At 47.9% G+C, this 15,466-nt stretch overlaps 1 pseudogene; it reads left to right on the top strand.

Annotated features, from left to right (window-relative positions):
* Positions 1–7,944: 7,944 nt before the first annotated feature.
* LOC135902601 (uncharacterized) lies at positions 7,945–9,998 on the top strand (annotated as a pseudogene).
* Positions 9,999–15,466: the final 5,468 nt, after the last annotated feature.

Genomic DNA, 15,466 nt, shown 5'->3' with positions numbered 1-15,466 from the left:
TACCCTCAAAAGCCTCACGTAAGTTTTTTTTCTTTTTTTTTCTAGCTGGCTCAGTTGTGCGGAGTTTTGTCGTAAGTCAAGCCGAGACGTTCTGCGGACTTGAATTTGCGCGGGAGCATCTTACAGTGCGTAATGGTATTAATTAGAGATGCAGGGAAAACACGGGAAAGGCGGGAGATGGAAATTCAAGACGATGAGCAAAACGAGAACAAGGTGAACAAGGAGAACTTGTCTTCAAGACATTGAAGAAGACAAGTCCGCTTTTTGGTTCTTTATTCTATGTCCGCTTGTCGAAATGTTGGCTCCTGCTTTCACCTTGTTCTCGTTTTGCTCGTCGTCATTAATTGGAGATGGTATTCCTAAACTGTCACTGTGGGTTAGGCAATTAAAAAACAATTTGCTGCCATACCCTGGTGCTCTAAATGCATTGAAGGCCAGCTGCAATAAAATTTTGGGTCGTGTGAGAACCCTATTTTCAGATAGTGCGCAAAGTTAACGTTTGAAATACGAGCGGATAAGCCACGAAAGGCTCGCAAAAGTAGAATTTCTTTTTGGTCGAAAGGGGACGGAGAGAGCGCGAGTCGCATGCATCTGTACTTAATTAACGTACATTTAGAGGCCATATTCGTTTATAAACACTGAGAGTCATATGAGATTCTCGGAGCGTGCGGCAGTGCTGCGTCACGTGGTTACGTGGGCACATAACTCACAAGAAGCTGCCCACGCGTCGTCGATCGCAACTCTTCTGTATAGATCTGAGAGCGTTGTTCAAACTCACAGACGTGTTCTAGCTTCTAGCAACCTGCTTGGCGCAGCCTGGGCACCTGAGACGTATTAAACGTTGGCGCAGTGCGTAGCCACAGGGTGGCTAGCTGCGGACATGCCTACTTAGGATATTGCTGTGTTAAGTGCCCTGCCCCCGTCCCCTGCCAAATGCGTGCCCACTCCTCCTCGCAAAAATTTCTGGCTACGCCATTCGACGCGGGTACAATCGTGTTTTGCCGCGAATTATCTTGCACGCATTGTCGAAAAGAAAAAAAATTTTATATAATTAACTTTGCATTATTTATTTATTAATTTCAATACCTTCAAGGCCCGTAGGGCGTTACAGAAGGGAGTGGTTGTTTACCAACATATTACAGAACAAAAAACAAAAAAATATGGTAAAATACATGGAAAATCGACAATTACGATGACAGCAAAAGCACAGTATCAGTCATGGAAACTCAAACACGTCACACAAAAATGTTACAATATTATACAAAAAAAAACATGGTTAATCAGCTAGATGCAAAGAAATGCTCGACAGCGGTTTTAAAAGCAGCACTATCGGCAAGATTTGCAACGGAGAACGGCAGGTTATACCATTCTTTAGACTTCTTCACAAGAAACGAATAACAGAATGAATTGGCACGGATGAAAGGGACATTTACTTTGTGCGCGTGATCAGTACGTGAAGATAGCTATGAAGGGGCCGAAAAGAGCTCGCGTTTTAGATTCGTGTTGGTAAATTTTGTGGAACAAACCGAGGCGAAATGATTTCCTGCAAAAAAGAGAGAAGTGTATAATTCTGTTTAATCATGTTTTTCATGGCTTGTTTACTTGGAACTGTCAGGATTCGTTGTACTCAACAGAACTTGTGAGAGGTTTCCCTGTTTTTCTTCGTTAATACATTGTGTGCCACACTGAAAACTCGCTCGCGCCACGTTGATCTGCGATTCGCGTTTTCTCCCCCGTCTTGGGAACAGGTCATTTTATATATATATATATATATATATATATATATATAGATATATATATATATATATATATATATATATATATATATAGACATACCACGCGCCACGATTTAAATATATGCAAATGCCACGTTGCTGGACAGAACCAAGGTAATGTTGTTTGCTGTCACTTGGAGATATTAAAATACAATTTTTTTTTTTTTTGCGGAAGAAGTGGCTCTTGTGTGGAACCCCGTTTTCTGCTGCTCTCATTTTGCGAGTATTTTTGCGTGTTTTCGGGAGGCGCCGCTTCCGAGACCTTCGGCGAAGGAAGCGGAGTCAGCTAGACGTCCGGAGGAGACCGACGTCACAGCGTCGAGCGCTCCGAGGAAGCGCAATCACCTGATGAGCGACACGGGTAGCGAGGACACCTTGCTGTATTACTCTGCTTCAGAGGAAGATCTGTCGGATGACGGCGACTACTTGACAGTTGTGAGGCAAAAAGGAAAGAGGAGAATCGTCACTGCTTCCTCGTCTTCAACAAGGACGACGGCGGCAGCAAAGGCCAATGACACGGCTCATGCCATCCTCTTCTTGCCCGAGACGCCGACCGACAACCTGAATGGGGTAAACAGGCAAGCCATATCTGTCACACTGGAGGCTCTAGTTCCAAATGAGATCACGGATATGAGAATTAACACCCGTAAGAACATTCTCGCGGTTGATGTCAAGAACAAAGCAGCATTGTATATCTTGAGTACAGTGAAAATGCTGGGCAAGATAAATGTTCGCACCATAATACCAGGACAGCAATACTATATCAAGCGTGATTTATGATGTCGATGAGTCAATCGACGACAACGATCTGTCTTATTTGGTCAAACCAGCCACAGCACATGTAACTATTATTGAAATCCGTCGCCTAGGAGATTCACGCTGTGTGAGGATAACTTTCAAGGGAGGTAGCTTGCCGTCCCACGTGAAAGTTGGATTTTTTTCGTCATCCAGTGCGACCGTTCGTTCCAAGACCACTTCAGTGCCGTAATTGTTTGAAGATCGGGCATGTCAGCGGTATATGCAAAAATTCGAGCGTGTGCGCAAGATGTTCTGAGCGGCACAGTGCTGATGCTCGCCGTGCGACTCACTTCAAGTGTGCCAATTGCTCTGGTCCCGATGAAGCATCGTCGAAAGACTGCCCGAGACACAAGACAGGGTGGAAAGCCCTAAAACAAATGGTGAGAGACAACTCAACTCACAGAGAAGCCGCCGCCAAAGTGCGACGGCTCAGTGTCCGCCGTCACCGTAGACGATCTTCGTCTACTAGAAATACTGATACCGTCGCAAGACAGACGCTACTTCCTGAGGCTGGTGCTACCAAGGCGCTCACCCACACTAACAACACGGTGTCTGATGACGCAGTGAATGCCTCTACTGCAAACGACTGGCCTGCACTTCCGACATTAAGTCCTCCAGCCCTACAAAGGTCGACGGTGGACTGCTGACGAACCAATGAGGGTACAGATCACGTGCGAGGTCAAGACAAGCAAGTAATCGCCATAATAAAATCTCTAATGAAATTCATTCGCGTGTTGATAAATGACATGCAGACGCCATCTGCTCGAGGTGCACTACAAGTGCTGGACGGCCTGGATCCGGTTCTTGCGAGCCTCGAGTAGCAAGCACAATGGCTCTACCGCGTCAGCCGTTCTTCTGACAAGTCAAGGAAGCATCTATTATGCAGTGGCATGTCCGTGGCCTGAAATCCCGCAGTGATTTTCGCCATTACGTTTTCACCAATCGATTTCCCATTGTTGTCGTCTGTGAACCGAAGCTACAGAAACCCGTCCGGATCTCAGGCCCTGAACCTCATGTGTCATCGACTTGTACTGACATTAGCAAAGTCACCATCTACATACGGTGTGAACTGACTTACGTTGTTCTTCCAGTGCGGTCACATCACACTAATCAGTATGTGCGTTTGACCGTGAAAAAACAAAAACTTGCGTTTACTTTAGTGGGCGCTTACCTTTCTCCATCAAGTCGTTTCGATAGGCAGAGACTGAGTGACATTATCGATGCGACACCTGATCCATGGATTGCTGTTGGGGACTTCAACGCGCATCATCCACTTTGGGGAAGCAACAAGATAAATTCCAAAGGAAGAAACCTCCTGTCCTTCGCTTGCGACCATGAACTTTGTTGTCTAAATGATGGCAGCCCCACGTTCCTGCGCGGCCGGACGTACAGTAGTTGTTTAGACTTAGCTTTTGTTTCGCGATGCCTCACTCGCTGCGTCCATTGGTTCACAGATATAGAAACCCACGGAATTGCGACCACATTCCTACCTACCTGAAGATAAAAGGCCTCACCAAATCCGTTCCATCAAATTTTAAACAAACAATAGATTGGCCTGTGTTTAAATCACTTATGGAAGACACATGCCGCGAAGGCATTTCGTCGACACTAGAATTTGAGATCGCCAAGGCTATGCAGGATGCTATGCGCTCATTTCGGCCATTAGAGAAATACACAGATTTTGATTCGGAAATACAGAGCCTCCGTGCAATCCGCCGGCGAGCGGAGCGACGGTGCAGACGGACTAAATCGTTCTACGACCTTAGAGAGGCTAGACGAATTCAAAAGAAAATTCAGCGTCGCCTTGCTGTGCTGCAAAATCAACGCTGGAAATCGTTTTGTGAGTCTCTCGACCCGCGTAAACCTCTGTCGTTTGTCTGGAAGACAATCCGTGGACTTCGATCAGCTCCTCAACAGCGTCGTCCATTTAAGACTCTAGCCCTACATCAAGGACGCCGAGAAGTCGAGGTAGCCGAAGATTACTGCACAAGTATCGCGGGTCTGGCGCTCACGTATTCACCTTGCGCACCTATTCCCATTGTGCCCCCTTGCTCCCGAGATCCTCGTATGGACGCTGCTTTCTCCATCGAAGAAGTGGAGGCTGCACTTGCTGGGTGCAGGCGATCTTCGTCACCAGGACACGATGGCATCACATACTCTGTGCTTGCAAACCTTGGTCAAGAGGCCAGAGATGCCCCTCTTGGCCTATACAAGGCATCATGGCGTGAAGGGGCCTGGTCCCTACAATGTGGAAATCCAGTCGGCTTGTTCCACTCCTCAAGGCTGGCAAATCCCCGTTGGAACTGTCATCTTACCATCCAAGGGCACTGGCCAGCTGTGTCGGCAAGGTAATGGAGGGAATGATCCTTACACGGTTAGAATGGTACTTGGAATTTTGCAACGTCTATCCAGAGGTGATGGCTGGTTTTCGACGCGGTCGCTCGTCAATAGATAGCGTTATCGACCTGGTAACATACGTACAACACCAGAAACATCTGAAACGAATCACTGCGGCCCTATTCCTTGATGTTAAAGGTACGTATGACAATGTAGATCATCATGCAATTCTGGACACCTTAGAAGCTGTAGGGATTGGTGGACGCACCTTTCGCTGGATACGCAACTATTTGAATGGAAGATCTTTCTTTATTTTGACTGAAGACGGACAAACACCGTCTAGCTATACCAATCGTGGTGTACCGCAAGGCGGAGTACTCAGCCCTACCCTTTCCAACCTGGTGCTCGTTGGTCTCGCTGATTCGTTACCGCAAACCGTTCAGCTGCAGACGACATTTACATATGGGCTTCATGCGTGACGTGTACAAGTCCGCGCACGACTTCAGAAAGCCTCAACGGCTGTGTCAACATACCTAAGAAGACAAGGCCTGGAACTTTCCGCTGAGAAATGTGCACTCGTTGTTTTTACTCGCAAAGCGATGGCCCCGTATGCTTTGCGGATTAATGACCAAATTATACGATATAGACGAACGCACCGATTTCTTGGCGTCATCATTGATAGAGACTTGTCTTGGAGCCCTCACATCTCGTACATGACAAAGCGTTTGGCCGCCATTGTGGACCCCCTTGCGTTTCTCGGCGGGAAGTCCTGGGGCGCAACAGTACCGTCAATGTTGCAACTATATAAAGCACTGTTTTTGGGCTTCCTGCGGTACAGCTTACCTGTGCTAGGAAATACTTGCACTACGAATATTCGCAAACTCCAGAGCGTGCAAGCCCAAGCACTCAGGACTTGTCTCGGTCTTCCTAAAAATACGTCATCGATTGCGACAGTGGCCATAGCCAGAGACGCTCCTTTGACAGTCTACATTGATACAGATGTCCTGAGAGCACACATCCGACACCTGACTCGGATTTCCTCACACCATCTTGCTTGCTTGCCAGCAAAAAGGCCACTTTCAACTTTTGCTAAAACTATTGTAAGACATCAGTCCTACTTGCCATCAGAATTTACGCCCGCTACACAATTGCCAGATCCATTGTGGTGTCTGCACCGGCCGCAAGTGCAACTGACAATTCCAGGAATCAGAAAGAAAGCTGGAGCGCCATTGCAAGCTTTGAAACAAGCAACTTTGGAGCACATTCACAACGTGCACAGATTCCGGCAGCATGTATATACAGATGGTTCAGTAAAACTCAACAGCTCTGCTGCTGCAGTCATCATCCCGGCAAAATCTGAGGAAATCAAATTAAGAACTTCATGTGTGACCACATCGACGGGTGCAGAACTCGCGGCGCTCCGTGCTGCACTTGATTTCATTAAGCAGAAGCCACCGCAACAATGGACTGTCTTTAGTGACTCCAAGGCAGCCCTTCAGTGCATGCGAAGCCCAATGCGCCACGGACCCAATGAACAACTGGCCTCAGAAATTCGGCACATATATAATCAAAGCCATGGCAAGGGACACAACATAATCTTTAAGTGGCTTCCAGGACATTGCAACATTAGCGGGAATGACCACGCCGACGAAGCCGCCCGATCTGCACATGAAAGTGATCAACGAGTCTTCATTCCGCTTTCGCGAACAGACGCTGCGGCTGGGCTGCGATTGATGACCCGTGAGTGCATTTTGCCGCTGTGGGACTCATTGTTTTCACTATGTGTCGGTTGCGTTCCTTGTCTCCGGACATACGGATGCACCTCCCGCCTGGGTTACCACGACGTGAACAGACCATGCTCTACCGTCTGTTGCTAGGCGTTGCCTTTACGAACTCATATGTTTTCCTCATTGGAATGGCCAACAGCCCCACGTGCGACAAATGTAACATCGACGAGACGCTCGCACACATTATCTGTGTCTGCCCGCGATACAGTGCTGAGAGACAAGTTATGTGCAGAGTACTGGACCAGTTGGACAATCGTCCACTTTCAGAACTAAAATCTTTAGGCCAATGCTCCGAAAGAACATCCGCGTTGAAGGCCTTACTCGCGCTATTAAGGTTCTTGCGGTCTACGGGGCTTCACGACAGACTCTAAAAATGTCGCCCCCTACCGCTTTGTAGTGTACGCGCTTAGCTCGTGCTTGTCTCCCTTTCTTTCTACCTCTCCCTTCTACTCAGTTTCCCTTTTTATCCCTCTTAACCCTTCCCCCTGCGCAGGGTAGCCAACCGGAACTACCTCTAGTTAACCTCCCTGCCTTTCTCTGCATTATTTTCTCTCTCTCTATTTTTTTTTGCATTTCGTCCAGTCCCAAATTAGTCTTAATAAATATTCAACATCTCCAACATTATAGTTAGATGAAAAATGTAAATGGGAAAATTGTGGACAAACATGAGAAACTCCCGATACAGCTTTCTGTTGCTCAATACGTGCTACATAATGGTAGCAGCAGCTCATGTATTAGCACAGTGTCATTCAGCCTAACAAAATTTGAGAGAAATTTTCTAGATAAGCACATCTACTTGTAGAGAGTACGCACGCCTTTTAACCTACTTGGTTATTGTTCTTTATTCTTTTTTTAACATGTTATAAAAGCTGGTTAGTCTTTCAATCGGCAGTACACAGCTCGTCCTGTTAAATTTATTTTCGATTCCTGTTCTCGTCTTCTTCGCGCTGCTTAAAGTTTTACTCTACAAAATAATGTTTTTCCGAGCGTGAAATAAGTCTGCGAATACAAGCAAAGTGCCACAAGTAGCCAGTCGGGTGGCCAGTCATCATCATCACCATCATCATCATCATCATCATCATCATCATCAGCTTTGCTGGAAATTGGGTTGTGTTTCCTCGAGGTCGCACAAGTCTGTTGTATTTTTTTTCTTTATGTGGATGCACCGCATACCGCGAGATCCTTGACGTATCCTTCCTACGCAGTGGTTTTGCGCCACTGTATTAATTTCGAGAACAACCACTTAAAAAGAACGAGAAGAAGACGACGTCGATTAGCCATGGCTCGCTTGTGGGTTCAGGTTACCAAGAAGAAGCAGTTCTTTTGTGTCTTATACAGTGCATTTTGCCACGTTTTCTTCTACGTCGTAGTGGCCGTGTTGAGGCCCCTGTTAAAGGACACCCGTTGTCCAAGGGATATCTGCTACACACCCCCGGCTGCTCGCTTCCGCTCTACGACTCCTATCATTGGACCCTTGGCCCATCGTTAGCCTCCTTACGAAAGGATGTGCTCGAGCCAAAAGCCCACTGTCTTTGTCCAGCAGTACGACCGCCTCACTTTGAACGCCAGTGCTCTTCGCCGCAACTACAATGTATCTGAGCGGAGCATCACGTGTTACTACCGCGAGGTATTTCGAAATGAAAGTGCTCGGGAGCCCGACAACACGCCGATGCTCGGACCAGCCGTGCCACTGAAACTTGGGGCTGGACTCAGCGCGGAGTACGTGCGAGTCACGTGCGAGGCGTACAATAAAACTCTCTTCAAGGAATACTTTCTTCTGCCTCGATCTAAACCGCTCGCAACAAATGAAGCGGGGCCAAACGAAAGGTCACCAGGGGATGACAGGAAGATGAGCGTTCTAATCCTCGGCCTTGACTCGACGTCCAGGATGAACTTCCATCGCTGGATGGTCAAGACGGGCAGATATCTCAAAGAAGAACTGAACGCGTTTGAATTTCTCGCGCTCAACAAGGTCGGGGACAATAGTTATCACAATTTGATTCCACTTCTCACAGGAATGGCCGGCTCCGAAGCGGAAAGTATATACAGACGATATGGAAAATTCGATGTGCTCCCGCTTGTTTGGAAGACTTACAAGCGCAAAGGTTACACGACGCTGTTCATAGACGAATGGCAGAACTCAGGCATTTTCGTCTTGGAAACTACAGACTATTCCACCTCGCCAACCTTTGCTGGGTTTATGAGCGTGCCTACCGATTACTGCCCAAGTTCTATCCTATACGGCTGATGGATGACCAAGACGGGAACAAAACAAAGTGCATGGGCTCTCGCTTAAAGACGAGAATACTGGTCGAGTACTTAGCCGACGTCTTGAAACTCAATCGCGAGAGGCCAATGTTCTCGTTCGTCTGGTCCTCGTACGTCACTCACGATATCATAAATGGACTTCAGCTCATGGACGATTCAATGGAGGCCTTTCTCAGGGAGCTGTCGGCGTACGGCATCTTGGAAAACACTGCTCTACTGTTCATGAGCGACCACGGCTTGCGCATGGGCGACTTCAGGGGTACCGAGATCGGTCGCTATGAGGACAAGAACCCCTTCTGTTTCTTAGCGCTACCGAACCGCTTTCTGGCGGATAACCCGGTGCTTGCCGCCCAGTTAGAGGTGAATCAGCGCCGCTTGATCACCAATTACGACCTGCACGCCACGCTGATCGCCCTGTCCAAATTGCCCGAACTTGACACGAACTCCACCGAAAAGGGTTTGAGTCTCTTCGGCCCGATACCCCCGGAGAGGACGTGCGCTGACGCTTACATACCACGCCAGTTCTGCGCCTGCCTTGACGAGAGCCGGAAGCTGAACGATCTCGAGATGTCGTTGTCCTTCGCACATCACGCCGTGGCTCACATCAACTCCCTGGCGGAGCTGTACTTCCAGAAACGCTGCGTCGTCTGGCGGCTCGGCAGCGTCGACGACGCCTCCATTCTCGGAGACTTCGCGGCCGGTGCAGCGCAGCTCCGGATGCAGATAACCATGGTGCCGGCGGCGGTCTTCGAAGTGTACGGCGCTCTCGGTAACCTGTCCTCGTCGGAGTGGCGTGTGGACCTAGTACTGAGGCTGGACAAGTACGGCAGCAAGACCACGTGCCTGCCCAGAAGCAAGTGGCAGAGAATTTGCATGTGCAAGTCTCTAAACCGGTCGTCGACGACGCGTGAAACTTTACCATTTCGGCTTTGGCTTCTCGCATTGACTCTGGCGGCACTAATTTTCGCTAAGTGCACTTTATCGAGAATGTAATATCTTTTTTAATTAACAACTAGTTGTATATATAGCTCGTTACTTTTCCTGGTGAGCGACAGTCCTCCATACATATGTTTGCCTGTGGTAACCTTCAACGTTTTGTACACTTTTAACGGCTAAAAATTAACGTATTGCACGCACTACGCTGTCACCAGCACGGAGTGTGAGGAAGGGAGTTTACGTGAAACAGCACATGCCACTTTCATATACGAAAATACATGTAGATGTATTACGTGGTGGGACGACGTTGTGAATAGCGCGCGGGAGCTGTTAAGGAGGAAAACGCAATATCGTACAGTGTAGGAACACCGTTGCGCAGGCGCTCCCGGACCGCAAAAATCCGGCAGAACGCATCTCAGGACGAATGTCGAAGTTAATGCGACCAGCGTTGAAGCCATGTGTCGACACACTGTATATTGCAACCACTGAAACGCGTCATGTATTGGGCATGTATGCAGCCGGGATGCTCTCTCGCGCTTTCCTTTGAACACGCTGCGCAATCTATCGTCGCCGCAGCAAAGTCCCCGGGTGGCGCGTGTGCGAATGCTATACATACGAGATTGGATGAATATTTATGACGCGAGTTCGGCTACGCCCACAGCCTGTGAAATTGAAATGATTTTAACGTGTTAGCATTCGGGTCATTCACTCACGTTTCGGGGGTTATCTATATTTCTTTTTTTGGTATGTAACCGTTTTTCCGCCAACTGGGGTCAATGAGTATGTGGCAAGGTGTATATAGGTCTATTCGATTCAGCCAAGTTTCTCTGCACCTCCTGCACCTACTCACGGTGCACTGCACCTAGGCTGTGGATTCCCCGAGGTTCAGCAGGGCACCCAGCACTCCAGTGCTCGATTGAACGGGGTGCAAGGCAAGGTGCCGCCGCGGTGCAGTACACCCTTGAACCTTACAGCGAGTGGGTGCAGCCCGGCACACCATAATTGGCACCCCCAGCACCCCTTCATTTGTGGTGCCGCGCACCTTTTTCTGAATCAAACAAACATCATATGTATCCCTCTTCAACAGACCTCTTTCACGCCGACATTGGTCACTGGGACTGGATTTCTACGGTGCTCAGCGCAATCCAAGCCGCGCCTCAACACCACAGCGTCATGAGTGCAATGAACGCGGAATTCTCCGAGTTCGCAGGCACCGACGCGCCACGCTTCTAGTCTCGGAGGCCACGCCCTGACTTCTCGACAGCGCCGCTAGATGGCGCAGCGTGTCCAGAACGAAGATTGTCTACAGCTTTTGAGAGAGATTCACCTAGAAAATACCGTTTGCGTTGAATGGGAAGGGATGAGGAGCGAGGAGAAAGTTCATATCAGCAAGGGACTGAGGCAGGGGTGCCCTTTATTCCCGCTGCTGTTTATGATGTACATGGTGAGTATGGGGAGGGCGCTATAGAAGGAAGTAATTCCGGCTTCAATCTTTCATACAAACAGGCGGGTACAGTAGTAGAGCAGCAACTCCCAGGTTTATTTTATGCGGACGACAATGTGTTGCTAGCTAACAAGCAAAGTGGTTTGCAACGTCTGGCTAATATCTGCGGACAGGAAGGCAACAATTTAGGTTTTAAATTTAGTGTTAGAAAATCAGGTATTATGGTTTTCAATGAAAACAGTGAACAGACAGTGGAGATACAGGGACAGGAAATACCTCGGGTAACAGAATATAAATACTTTGGTATATGGATAAACGAAGGCAATAGATATATGGAAACACAGGAAAAAACCATAACAGTAAAGGGGAAGAGAAATTCAGACATAACGAAGCACAGAGCGGTATGGGGATACAATAGGTACGAGGTCCTCCGAGGTATGTGGAAAGGTGTAATGGTTCCAGGACTTGCTTTTGGAAATACGGTTGTTTGCTTTAAATCAGGGGTACAATCAGGACTGGACGGGAACTAAAGGTCTGTGGGTCGTCTCGCATTGGGCGCTCACGGGAAGACTACAAATGAAGCTGTGTAAGGTGATATGGGCTGGACTAGTTTTGAAGAGAGGAAAACTCGCAGTAAAATTGAGTATGAAGAACGGCTGAGGAATATGGAAGAAAGTAAATGGGCTGGGGGAGTGTTCAGGTATCTGCACAGGAAAAACATTGATTCACAGTGGAGGAAAAGAACTAGGAAGCTTAAAAGCAAGTATGCGGCCTGTATGGTGAGCAACACAGCAACAAAGAATGTCAAGCGGAAAGTCGGAGAAGCTGAAATAATCTCATGGGTGGCGTCAATGGAAAGAAACCTGCCATGAGTAACTACTTAAGGAAAAAAAAACGAAATCAGGAAAGAAACAATTTATGATAACTCAAAGGGAAGCTCATTACTTTTCGAAGCGAGATCGGGATGCCTTAGAACACGCACCTATAAAGCGAGATATAAGAAGGAAGAAGAAGCATGTGCTTGCTGCGGTAAAGCTAGGGAAACGACGGAGCATGTTTTATTAGCATGTGAAGACGTCTACCCAGCGGTCGATTAAGGCACCACTGGCCTCCTTGTAGCCCTTGGGTTCAGCGAGAGCAGTGGAAAAGTAAACAGGTCCGCAATAGACATTAGTAAGAGGCGATTGGAGGATTGGTGGCAGAAAAGTAGGGAAACGAAAAAAGACGGAGACGTGCAAAAGCACAGTTCGAGATAGGGGATCAGAAAATTTGGGTGTGGTAGTTCATAGTGTTTTTTTATTTTTTATTGTTTAACCTAGGTAGGACATTAGGCAGTATAATGGCAAGAGCTTGGGGGCGCAACCCACCGCCCCGTTCCAAAGGGGACGCTCATAACATTCATCCATCCATCCGAAGCGCGAGAGGAGCCGGGTTGCCACGCGTTTCACAGCATTCGGCTGCCACGCGCAGGAGCAGGAGGTCACGCGCGTTTCTAATTTCGGAGACCACATAACTCGCTTCCACGGTGGCAATACGTTGTGTCACTGTATTGATTAGTTTGATCGATTACACTGATCGATTGATATATAGACTACGCTGTGTCGCTCTATTGATTGCCGTCGACATTTATCGTGAGATGGGTTAATAAAGGGAAAATCAGACATCCACCCGTTCGTAGCAATTGCTACAAAGGAAACCCATATGGGTTCCTCGAAAGAAAAGCCTCAAAGAAAAATTCGTCCTGCTCCGGGACTCGAACCCGGGAGCACCGCCTTTCCGAGGCAGCCGCTCTACCATCTGAGCTAACCAGGAGCAGGAGCTGTGCCAATATTTAAAACAAACTACAATATAGTAGTGTAAACACCAGGGTTTAAGTATAGCGCATGTGCACGGTATACGTACACGACATATAGAATTTATGATGCAAGGTGTATGCCCTGTTCGTCCGTTGCTACATGTCGGCGCGTGGGCGGAAGAAACAACGCTGGCACACACGTCAGGAGGCACACTGAAGATATCCTTTGCACATGGAGACCTTCGGGACGAGGGGCTCTTCGTTGTGTAGGCCATGTACAGGGTGGCACTCCTGAAAGGGCAGCCCTTCACTTCGCTTTACCAGGTCGTGTTCCACCAGTGGGCCACAGGCAAAGCTAAATTTAATTAGATATAGTCGAGTGTTCGACGAAAACTCGTCTGGGGAGGAAAGATATCGGTGCCAAAAAACGTGCACTCGCCAAGAAAGAAATAAAAATGAAAATATTTTTATTTTTATTTCATTTTGGCGAGTGCACGTTTTCTGGCACCAATTTAATTAGGTAGGAATCGGGATTCTATTTTGACTTTTTATTCGCTTCCTTTCTTATGTCTGATTGTTCATCATCATCATCATCATCATCATCATCATCATCATCATCATCATTATCCTGGCTACGCCCACTGCAGGGCAAAATAGGACTCTCCCATACTTCTCCAAGTACCCCAATCATGTGCTGATTGTGGCCAGGTTGTCCCTGCATACTTCTTAATCTCATCCGCCCACCTAACTTTCTGCCGTCCCCTGTTACGCTTCCTTTCTCTTGGAATCCAGTCCGTAACCCTTAATGACCATCGGCTATCTTCCCTCCTCATTACATGTCCTGCCTATGCCCATTTCTTTTTCATGATTTCAAGTAAGATGTCATTAACTCGCGTTTGTTCCCTCACCCAATCTGTTCTTTTCTTATCCCTTAACGTTACACTCCTCATTCTTCTTTCAATAGCTCGTTGCGTCGTCCTCAATTTAAGAAGAACCCTTTTCGTAAGCCTCCAGGTTTCTGCCCCGTAGGTGAGTACTGGTAAGGCACAGCTGCTATACACTTTTCTCTTGAGGGATAATGGCAACCTGCTGTTCATGATCTGAGAATGCCTGCCAAACGCGCCGCAGCCCGTTCTTATTCTTGTGATTATTTCAGTCTCATGATCCGGATCCGCGGTCACTGCCTGCCCTAAGTAGATGTATTCCTTTAGCACTTCCAATGCCTCGCTACCTATCGTAAACTGCTGTTCTCTTCCGAGACTGTTAAGCATTACTTTAGTTTTCTGCAGATTAATTTTTAGACCCACCCTCCTGCCTTGCCTCTCCAGGTCACTGAGCATGCATTGCAATTGGTCCCCAGAGTTACAAGCAAGGCAATATCATCAGCGAATCGCAAGTTACTAAGGTATTCTCCATTAACTCTTATCCCCAATTCTCCCTAATCGAGGTCTCTGAATACCTCCTGATTGTTCACGGGACAGTAAAGTGATGACCGCGAAGCTGCGTAGTGCGCGCCGACGGACGCGCCACTGGTGGCGGCCTTGCGAAGTGCGCTCGGGAAAGGAGGCAGCCGACGCGCCGTAGTTTTCTGCGTCGTTGATCGTGATTCTCTGCCGCATTCGCGTTTTCAAAGCATAATGAGCAACACCCTTCGCATGTGTGGGGTGCCCGAAGCTTCAAGGCAGGTCGAAGAAGAATTGTTGCACCGTGGGGCACTCAAATACCGGTGAAAACGTGCCGGCGAAAAGATTCTAATCATTCTCCGCAAAACCTGATCAGCGGGAGCAGTGGTTTAGCAATGCATCGCCGCCGTTCGGCGGGAAATTTCTTGTTCTCATGCGTTCTTTTCTCGTGTCGGTGATTTCTGCACTCGATGATATTTAGACGGGTAAGCGACAGAGTTCACCAGGGCCTGCCCGTGTATTGTTCGGTTCGTCCGCAGTGCAGATGCGGTTTAAATGCGTTTCGCTAAAGTTCTGAATGCCGCTTGCCGCTTCTCATTTGCCGCTTTTTTACCGTGTTGCGCTATAGCTAGGCAGCACGACTGAACCATTGCATCGTGTTGTATGTTAAAGCTACTGACGCTTGCAAGAACTGTAATTGTTGGTTTTATGCGGCGCAGTAAATCCTAGCACAGCTGTCACGCAATCAATGTTTTTGCATATATTTTAAGCGTGGCTTCGCGCATGTTGAACTATTGCTAGTTGCGTCATTCGGAACTGTTGTTAAGTTTTATAAGGTAGAGATTTTCACCTTGCCTCGTTTGTAAAGGGCCTAAACCAGGCTGTGTTTTATCGGGATTATGACAGACGAGTGCTCATTTAAC

The sequence above is a fragment of the Dermacentor albipictus genome, chromosome 3, assembly GCF_038994185.2.
Source record: "Dermacentor albipictus isolate Rhodes 1998 colony chromosome 3, USDA_Dalb.pri_finalv2, whole genome shotgun sequence".
Classification (NCBI taxonomy): domain Eukaryota; kingdom Metazoa; phylum Arthropoda; class Arachnida; order Ixodida; family Ixodidae; genus Dermacentor; species Dermacentor albipictus.
This window is presented reverse-complemented; position numbering and strand designations above follow the sequence as displayed.